General features: G+C 34.3%; 1 long non-coding RNA gene across 1 annotated transcript; it reads right to left on the reverse strand.

Moving 5' to 3' along the window:
* Positions 1-7827: 7827 nt before the first annotated feature.
* On the reverse strand, positions 7828-8552 carry LOC135129839 (uncharacterized). Its single transcript, XR_010280650.1, has 3 exons — positions 8477-8552; positions 8277-8381; positions 7828-8031 (listed from the first exon to the last, which is right to left on the reverse strand). It is a non-coding gene; the product is annotated as an uncharacterized LOC135129839 (long non-coding RNA).
* Between the last annotated feature and the right edge of the window lie 2424 nt (positions 8553-10976).

Raw genomic sequence — 10976 nt, forward strand, 5'->3', positions numbered from 1 at the left:
TTACTCGACAATGTTTAGATTGTGGGAATATTTTCGAAACGATTGAAACTGATTGATCACAGCTATACATTTTCACGATATAAATAAATAAATTTTAAACATAATTAAAATCATTTATAATGTTTAAATATGATGAGCATCAATATACGATAATTAAACCGAAACTCGTTTTCCTACAAACCCGAATTTATTAAAAACAAATCAATTTGTTTAAACAGTGTTAAATTATCCCCGAAAATGTGCATTTTCTCGGCCAAAATATGAAAAATAAATTTTGCAGTGTCATGGTGACGTACGATGACGTCAATGTCACGTGAGCTACCTGTATTAAGGTCACGTTTTGCGGCCGTTTGTGTTCAGTATTAATTTCTGTTTGATGACGGCAAGATCGTCGCTTCATTTTGGCGTAAAAGTGGAGCGTTTTAGCGAATTTCTACTTTATTATTAATAAATATTACGGAAAATATGTTGTGTTACTGCTGTGAACACGAACGAAAATGGATATTTTTCCGAAAAGGACCGAAAACGAGGTAAGTACGACTTCAGTTTTAAGTTTTAATTTATCGGATTCCGTGATTCGTTTATTCGACAATGTTTAAATTTTGGAAAAATTTTCGAAACGTTTGAAGTTGGTGGGTCAAAGCTATACATTTTCGCGATATAATTAAATAAAATTTAAACATAATTAATAGAATTCATAATGTTCAAATATGATAACTATCAATATATGATAATTAAACCGAAATCCATCTTCCTAAGAACACGAGGTTAGCAAAAACAAATTAGTTTGTTTAAACATTGTTAAATTAGCCCCGAAAATGTACAATTTCTGATCTAAAATATGAGAAATAATTTTTGCAATCTCATCGTGACGTACGATGACGTCACTGTCATGTGAGCTACCTGATAAAAGGTCACATTTTTCGGTCCTCTGCGTTTACTTTTGATTTTGGTTTGGTGGTAGCAACATCAGAGTCCGTTTTGGCTTAAAAGTAGGGCTCTTTTCACGAATTTCTAATTTATTATTAACAAATAATAGTGAAAATGTGTTGTATTAGTACTGTGAACACGAACAAAAATGGATATTTTTCTGAAAAGGACCGAAAATAGGGTAAGTTCGAGTTCAGTTTTAATTTATCGGATTTCGTGATTCGTTCGGTCGACTATGTTTAAATTTTGGGAAAATTTTCTAAACGATTGAAATCGGTTGATCAAAGCTATACATTTTCACGATATAAATAAATAAATTTTAAACATAATTAATATCATTTATAATGTTTAAATATGATAAGCATCAATATACGATAATTAAGCCGAAGCTCGTTGTCCTACAAGCCCGAAGTTATTAAAAACAAATCAATTCGTTTAAACAATGTTAAATTATCCCCGAAAATGTCCATTTTCCCGGCCAAAATATGAAAAATAATTTTTGCAATCTCATCGTGACGTACGATGACGTCACTGTCACCTGAGCTACCTGTATAAACGTCACGTTTTTCTGTCCTTTGTGTTCAGTATTAATTTCTATTTGATGGCGGCAAGATCGTCGCTTCATTTTGGCGTAAAAGTGGAACGTTTTAGTGAATTTCTAGTTTATTATTAATACATATTACGGAAAATATGTTGTGTTAGTGCTGTGAACACGAACGAAAATGGATATTTTTCCGAAAAAGACGGAAAACAGAGTAAGTACGACTTCAGTTTTAATTTATCGGATTCCGTGATTCGTTCACTCGACTTTGTTTAAATTTTGGGGACATTTTCGAAACGATTGAAATCGGTTGATCAAAGCTATACATTTTCACGATATAAATAAATAAATTTTAAACATAATTAATAACATTTATAATGTTTAAATATGATAAGCATCAATATACGATAATTAAACCGAAACTCGTTTTCTTACAAACCCGAAATTATTAAAAACAAATCAATTTGTTTAAACAATGTTAAATTATCCCCGAAAATGTGCATTTTCCCGGCCAAAATATGAAAAATAATTTTTGCAGTCTCATGGTGACGTACGATGACGTCAATGTCACGTGAGCTACCTGTATAAAGGTCACGTTTTGCGGTCCTTTGTGTTCAGTATTAATTTCTGTTTGATGGCGGCAAGATCGTCGCTTCATTTTGGCGTAAAAGTGGAGCGTTTTAGCGAATTTCTACTTTATTATTAATAAATATTACGGAAAATATGTTGTGTTAGTGCTGTGAACACGAACGAAAATGGATATTTTTCCGAAAAGGACCGAAAACGAGGTAAGTACGACTTCAGTTTTAATTTATCGGATTCCGTGATTCGTTTGATCGACAATGTTTACATTTTGGATAAATTTTCGAAACGATTGAAGTTGGTGGGTCAAAGCTGTACATTTTCGCGATATAATTAAATAAAATTTAAACATAATTAATAGAATTCATAATGTTCAAATATGATAACTATCAATATATGATAATTAAACCGAAATCCATCTTCCTAAGAACACGAGGTTAGCAAAAACAAATTAGTTTGTTTAAACATTGTTAAATTAACCCCGAAAATGTACAATTTCTGATCTAAAATATGAAAAATAATTTTTGCAATCTCATCGTGACGTATGATGACGTCACTGTCACGTGAGCTACCTGATAAAAGGTCAGTTTTTCCATCCTCTGTGTTTAGTTTTGATTCCCGTCCGGTAGCAGCAACACCGGAGCTCTGTTTTGGCTTAAAAGTAGCACGTGTTCGCAATTTCTAATTTATTGTTAATAAATATTAGCGAAAATGTTTTGTCTTACGTGCTGTGAACACGAAGGAAAGTGGATATTTTTCCAAAAATGCCCGATTTTTTTTGAAATATGTTGTTAATAACATGCATTCAGGACTGATAAAGTACGGCTTTGGAATATACAAAGTGCAGCGTTCATAATTCACAAAATACCGTATGCATCATTTTTAAACTACGGCGCCCAAATTTACAAAATACGGTGTCCTTCACCCATGCTATCAAACCCTAGTCCTCTCTTTTAATGGCAAGACGCACTCCAGACCTCCTCGTATTGTTTGGTTCTTGCTGGGCAACAGCAACGAGCGAGCACAGTCATCACTCTTTCGCGGCAAACGTGGAGAAATTTGTATATTGTAACTTTTGTAATTGAAGTATTTTCTACTGTAAATTGTATGTGTTACTAACTTAACTTGGGTCTTGCCAATTTAGCTCCAGTGCTGCAAACGCTTTGTTTTCACGGTGCATTGGGGGGTTCTTTTGGCCCTTAGACGCTGGGTTGCATCGTTCTTTGAGAATGAGGTAAGACGACCTTGGATTTATGCGGCTGCGTTCTCCCTTGGGCGTGTGAGCGCTGCGACCAATAGATTTCGTCCCGAGTTCCATCGGTGTGCTTGTTTGGGTTTTCATTTTGCAACATTCTCAATTTTTGGTGCAATTTCTTCCGGTGGTGTATTGGGTACTAACTTTGCATTTGTATTGTATCTGAATTGTATCTGTATCTGTAGTGTATTCTGTATTGTAGCTAGATTGTAGGTACCTGTATTGTATTTCCGTTGTATTGTACTGTATAACGTTCTATCTCTCATTAACAATTCCTAGCCCTTTCCTTTCCTAGCGAGATCTGCTCCAGACCTTCCCGTGGTTCTTGCTGAGCATCAACTATCGAGGACAGAAAATTCAAATTCAAAACCAGCAAAGTTTCACAAAAATCATGAAAATCGCTCGTTGGTGGCCAACTTGGAGCAAAAGAGACTTTTGTAACTCAACTAACTTTGTTAACTCTACATTCTTAAGGAAAAAAAAAATTACATTTAATTTATTATTTATAAGGACAAATAGTCATTTGCCACGCCGATGCTCATTTTTAGATTAAATGCTCACAAAACGCGTAAATGTTCAATTTGTGTCCGGGGAGATACAAGTAGATACAGAGTACATCGGGTAGATGCTCAGGTATATAAGATTATTACTCTTTCTAGGTACTTCGTACTTCGAATATGAGTATCTACTCACTTTTATTCATACCACCCAATGTCTCGCTTCAATGTTTGATTATGTTGATTATGAGCTCAACGCTGATCAACTTCCGTATCCGAATTACCCATGAAATAAATCATTGCGATTTGCACCTGAGGTAGTTCGTCGCACATTTGATTGACTTCGTGGACCAATGTCAGCTTGTCGTCTTCTCGGCATTGTAATGAACTTCATAAAACGACAGAGAATTATTTTCACAGTCAATCAAATCTGTAAATTTTGTCTTGAGAATTTTAAAATACTGAAAACTTCGAATTAAATCTTCGAATAACGGTAAAGTTTGAGGTTTTGTCGAAACCAACAAAGTGAATATAGGTAAATAGAATGGCAGATCAAAATTAATAAGAAACTTTCGCAATGCGTAACTAAATTCACTTTAACGAACACTTTTCTTAAAATAAACGACGTTTTTTGTTACGAAAAAACAAACAACGACTTGAAATGCAATAATACTTTTCACAATCGCACGGAAGAAATAGTTTTGTATGACACGTCAGCTAGGCGACAGGTCCGTCAGGAACGCCAACTATTCAAATTCATTCGAAGTGGCGATTCCCATGCAAAATTTTAAAATTTTTTTTATCTTTTAGCCGTCTTATTTTTTATAAATTTTCTTACATATAAACCTTGTTCTGACAATAAGGAACACGTAAAAAAAAGAATCGTCCAATTCGGTGCGGTCGTTCTGGATTTATGGGCGTACATACATTTCGGCGATTCATTTTTATTAATATAGATTTATATAGATAGATAGATAGATAGATAGATAGATAGGTATAGATGCATTATTATTTTAGAACAAATTTCATTACCATAAAAAAGGGTATACTGAGTCGACCTTAAAAGATAGACATATGCTGTCGCGGACTTTTCTTTAGAACTTTTAGAGAGGAACAATTTCGTCACACATGATTTTTACGTAACTTTAACCGTTTAAGCAGCGTAAGCAACGGAAGCTGTCAAAGGAGGAATAATTTTCCCGTTTTTCCGAATTTTTCATTGCTACTTCGCTCCTATTGATCGTAGTGTGATGTTATGTAGCCTATATGTAGATACGATAAATGGACTATCCAACACAAAAAGATATTTTGAATTCGAACTAGTAGTTTCTGAGATTAGCGCGTTCAATTAAACAAAAAAACACTTCAGATTTATTATATAAGTATAGATATAGATTATGAATATCATGTAAATGGTAAAACGCTAACCAAACTTTTTCTAATCATCCTCAGCAATAATGTGATTACCTCGCCTTCAGAACTGTACATAGTAAATGGGTTTTAAATTGTATAAAATATCTTACACATGTAGTTTATGATTCCGCATTAATTTTTTTAATTGAAACGTCCAGATTGTTGGAAAAAAAATCAAATTTTATAAAACAACATTTTGCAATTTATTGAATCTGCAAAACCAAATCCTTGAAACCTTTCAGATGTGTTAAAGTTATCATAAACATGGTAAATTTTTAATCAAAATATATTTGCTTATTCCGCCAAAAAATTGATGACGTCATCAAAATTTTACTGAATAAATCTTATCTAAAATGTGCAAAATATTATGAATCTGTATCTGTGATTTACCATTCCATTGACAGTTTTTTGAAATTGCTCATACAGGGTGTCTCAAAATGTTATAATGAAGGGGCAATTTATTTTATTGATTGAATCAGCAACTGCAAAACTGAATGCTTTGCACATGTTTTAACGTTGTCGTAAGCATAGTAGATTTTATATCAAAATACAGTAAACCCTCGTTAACACGAACCCGTCGGGACCATGATCTTGACCAATTCGTGTTAACCGAATTCGCCATAACCGAAAATCACTTTTTGACATTTTAACACAAATATAACAAAAACAACTTATTTAAGCTGAATTTTCTTCGTATTAGATTTCTAACAATACATACCCAAATTTTTAACATTAATACTAGTACTACATACATATAAAATTTCATGGATCAAGTTTCCTAAACAACTTTGTGAAAAAATTTGACGCAAATGGTCCCAACACTATTTTTTTTATTTGAGATCGGGTTTTCAGAATGGTGGACTGTGCAGATTTTGGAATGGTGAACATTTTAGCCACTGCAGTTTGCATTTTCCTTTTAATATTAATGGATTTTTGGCCTCGTTTTGGTTTTTGCTATGGCATTTTGGACGTTAGCACATTGAACAATAAGAACGACCTGATTACAACTCGGTATACCACACAGAGACATACTTTTGCGTTGTGCTTACTAGATACCCATTAAGATAAAGTAAATCGTATTTGAGCACGATGCAAAAAGTTTGCACTTTTTGTTCGCGTTAACCGAGTGATTTTATAAGAGAATTATAACTTGGGGCCGAAAAAGTTGTTCGAGTTTCGTATTAACCGAATTTCGTGTAAACCGAATTAAGTTGCATTCGTTTTATAAGTGGACTGTTTGGGACTTCGCTTCCAGTTCGTAATAACGAGGTGTTCTTAACCGAGTTCGAAGTAACGAGGGTTTACTGTATATCTGTTTATCCCCCTCCAAAAAATTGATTACGTCGCGTCGTCTCAAATTTTACCGAATAAATCCCATTGAGAATGTGCAAAATAGATGAGTCTTTTATTTTGAGAATTGCTTATATTATCCCAAAAAATTGATGAATGAGTCTATTTATTTTATTGATTAAATCCAGATCGGTTCACTCCATTTTCTCGGAAATTCGGGAATAGAACACTGTTATTATTGCCTAGTATTACACTGCATCTATCCAAATTGATATACATGCTCTTGTAAAATGTTGATGACATCATTACATCATTCTGTGAAAGAAAAACTCATTTGAAACATATGCGTAGCATACTTCTTTACAGTTACTTTAACATTACATATATATATTTATGTCAACTTCTGGAGCTGGGAGCTAGACATATTTTATTGCACTCCAGGAAATAACCTTCAACTAAATTTTTGCTAGTGTGACTGTGACTTCTCTTTTTCTTGTTCTGTGGACGTAACCAACACGGATCGATTTGGTAATCATGTCAAGCAGTATGTTTCCTTAACAATTGCCCCTAATAATTTATCGTTTTTCTGTCAAGCATGATTCGAAAAATTTCACGTTTTAAAAAACTGACAACGTGCCAACTGTTTCCGGTCATATAAAGATCAAGGTAAAATATCCCTACCGAATGACGCACAAGCGTCCAACATTATTTTAAATTTTACGGGATTTTTGCAAAGTGAATTATGTTTAGTAGATATAATAACTTATTTTTTATTTTTTATATGCATGACTTTTTGACTTAATAAAATTATGTTATTTTAACTAATATTCTTTTATATAGGAGTATTATTTATTTTTTGTCAGTTGTAAAGTAGCAGACAAAACTTAGCGACAAAGAAACTTCATCTGCGTCAAAATTTTCAGGGAATTCGTATATTCTAGATTATTATAAGCTTGAATTGAAGGTGCCAAAAATTTAAATGAACACCATAGTGTCACTTACACGTGAAATTAATGTTCAAATCCACTTTATATCTGTTATTTATGTCATTCTGTTTTGACACTTAAATGTAGTGGCTAAAACTTCAGAATTTGGTTATATTAAGTATAGGTCATTATTTCGAATCAACTTTGTCGCTGAGTTTTATCTGTGACTTAATAATAATAATAATCAGTCACTTTCAGGCATCCGCTCCGTAATGTTGTGCCATAAAATCGTCTTGAAAACGAAATATGTATTCTAATTTTTTTATTAATTAATTTATTTATGTTAATATTATTAATATTAATGGTACAATTAGAAATTTCATTTGTAGTCGATGCAAAAATTTCTTTCATGATTTTCATCCATGTTTTTTCTGCAGCTAACAAATTCTAACTTCCTAGCAATATTGTTTTTATTCTCTCTCAAATTCATCACATCCCTTTCAGCAAATGTGTCGCTTTTCAAATCACTGTAACTTTTGGGTATTCTAATATTCATATATAGGCACTACTATCTGCTAAGGTTGTACCAGACGTTCGCTGAAATGAATGACCAGTGAATAGGTTAGCATTAGGAATGTTGAGATATTTTGCAATATTTCGAAAAATTTGGGCAAATGTATTAATCCCACTAAGATGACACATAGGTAGATTTGCCGGCACCGTAGAACAAAAAGAACGTTTCAGTTTCGACTTTAAATTTATATACTTCTTAATGAACCCAGTGTAGTTTAAGTTATCATTATTCAAAATTGTAAATGTTCTAGTTCTATGAGTTTTAGTACCTTTAAGATGCATCATGAAGACTGAAACTTCTTCCTTCACATCGCTAACACATTGTAGAATTCTATACGTCTACAAGCACCAAATAGACCGAATATTGCATGCACCTGAAACCAAACTTTTATAGCAAAAAACCACACACCTTCATGAGAATTTTTCAAATTCTTTTTGTAAACGTTTTCTGACTTTTTTGGGATGAGACTGGACACCGTGGACTGGACACAGCTTCTTCGGATTTCTTTCAAATTTCTTCAGATAAACTCAAATTTTCTTCAGAATTCATATTTTGTGCAATTGATTTGGTGTTATTTATTTATAAGAAAAATGAATGATCAAAAAACTGTAGCAACCACATTTAATCGTTCAAGGATTGCTTTCACATAAATAATTTTTAATAGACCCAAAATTGAACTTTTCAGAACTAAATTATAATTCCAAAAGCTGCTAGCCGGCGTATGATATTCGTTTATAATGTAGAACACTTATGGCATGGTATTCATGAAATTATCGCATTCTTTGCGCTAATGCGCTAAATTTTCATTCATGCCATAATCTCTTGCCATGGAGGTAGGATGACAAGAGAGAGCATGCCTCATTTGACCAATATTAAAGAAACGCCGGCAAAACAGCCCCTTATGCCATTTATGAGTTATGACCCTTTCCGTACCACTTCGGGAGCAGTTGGTTGTCAGCAGAGGATCAGAGGCAAGTACCGTTTGGTTTAAAATAGGTTCATAGGGACTAAAAATGTCTGTACTATTTGTTTAATTATGGCATAAAAACAAAGATATTTCTAACAATATAAAAACTCAAGTAAATTTTACTGGTACTGCTTTTATATTCCATCTTAATAAATTATTTTTGTATGTATTTTATGCCCAGTACCCGATAAACGCTTTCCAGCAGGCCACTGAAACAATCGGTTTCTCGGAGAAGCCTACAGACTTCACTGGCCCGGCGATATCAAGCATGCATTAACAGAGAACGGTGGCATTTTGAGCAAGTTTTATAAGTGCGTGAAATGCGGTACTGCAGACTGCACTCATCTACATATTTGATGATTTATTGTTATTGTTGAATTGAAACCATTTATCGAGTATTAATTAAGTTTGCAAAAACTGTCTGTAACTCCATTCGATATGTTATGTTTTTATTTTGTCAATGTCTGGTGCTACAGTGATCAACTTTTATTTATTTTGTTGTTAATAAATTAGCCCTTTGGGGAATAAATTGGGTGTTCTTGTATTTATAATCATTGCTTTTTTCATGAAAATATGTGGGCGACGACCTTATTACCTGTTATAAGTATGCGTTTGTGTGAAGCGCGGATGCTTTTTATTGCATTGAAGAAAGTCGGCGTATTAATTACCAGTACGCGGAAATTTATCTTACGGATACAATTCCCCAGTTGAAGCAAGGTGTGTTTTACGGCGAGTAGCGGGGACGCTTTGATCTGGTCCACAAGGTCGTAGCCAGTGCGTCTCTAGGAGTGTTTACAGCTAGTAAAAAAACTACTTCTATATTACTATATTACTTCAAATAATAATACTCGGTACTGTTATGGTTTAAAAATCGAACGTTACCCCACTGAATTGTGGGACGCCGCTGGTACGCACGACGCGCAGGGAGGTCGACGTTTTAGAGTGGAAATTGACAGTTGACAGTGTTGACACCGGTACTGCCGAGATTCGGCCATTTTTGTACGCCATGGGGAAAAAGTCGTGCCAAAACTTAACTGGCGTGAACCACATTAATGTTACCATCACGTTGAAATTATCGCCACATAGCTGTTGCCGAGGCATTTCTATTGCCCCGTTTTGTGTTTGTACTGGATTCGGAGAGTAAAGCCACCAGACGGTGAAGAATCAGAGAGTCTGCCTCTCATCTCTACTCCCATACGACCAGAGCACCAAAGGGGGACTGTGGAAGTCGCAGAGGGTCCGTCGCCGTGGTCTGTGAAGGGGGATTGATCTAGGACCGCAGATGCTGAAGGGGGCTTAATCCTCTTGAAGGGAGGTAGAGGTTAAAGAGTAGGGATCGGGGTTCAGTACTAATGTAAGTTAAGGTGATACAATTGTTACTGATATTTGTTGTATTTTGTTTGTATTGAATTTCCTAGTGTGTTTAGCAATAGACTTCTACGGAAAATAAGCACATAACAGTACCCCTTAGATCATATAATAAATAGATACCACCACGCCGTGTTCTTTCCCTATGAGAGCCTGTGACGACATCCTCCTGTCATACATCTCTCTTGTGCATGGAGGGATTACAATAAAGCTCTCCTTGCCTGATCACTATTTGAATTTTGCGCGCCTAAATTTTAGGAAGTATGTCTGAACTAACTTCGTACGAAAGATGTTGACAGCTTGATTTTATAAATAATTCACAGTAGATAACGAAAGGAATGGTAAATTATTGGGCAGCAATTGTGATCCTTTATGATTACATCACTTAAAATAGGATCTTTGTTCTAAATTCTAAAATTGTTTCTCGTACAAGAACTCGAAAGAGAGGTTAGAAGAAACATCTGTCAAAAGCGATTTGTTGCGCTGGTGCGGTACAAGGATGGAAGTGAAATAGACATATACAGATGAAATGCATATAATAAAGATGAAGATGTGGTGATCACACAAGGATAGCATTATACTACTCCTCTTGACGTAGAAAACGACAACAGATAGCTTCATGTCTAGTCACAG

This window comes from Zophobas morio, unplaced genomic scaffold (assembly GCF_036711695.1).
Source record: "Zophobas morio isolate AGI-343-1 ecotype UQ-CSIRO unplaced genomic scaffold, CSIRO_AGI_Zmor_V1 ptg000017l, whole genome shotgun sequence".
Lineage (NCBI taxonomy): Eukaryota > Metazoa > Arthropoda > Insecta > Coleoptera > Tenebrionidae > Zophobas > Zophobas morio.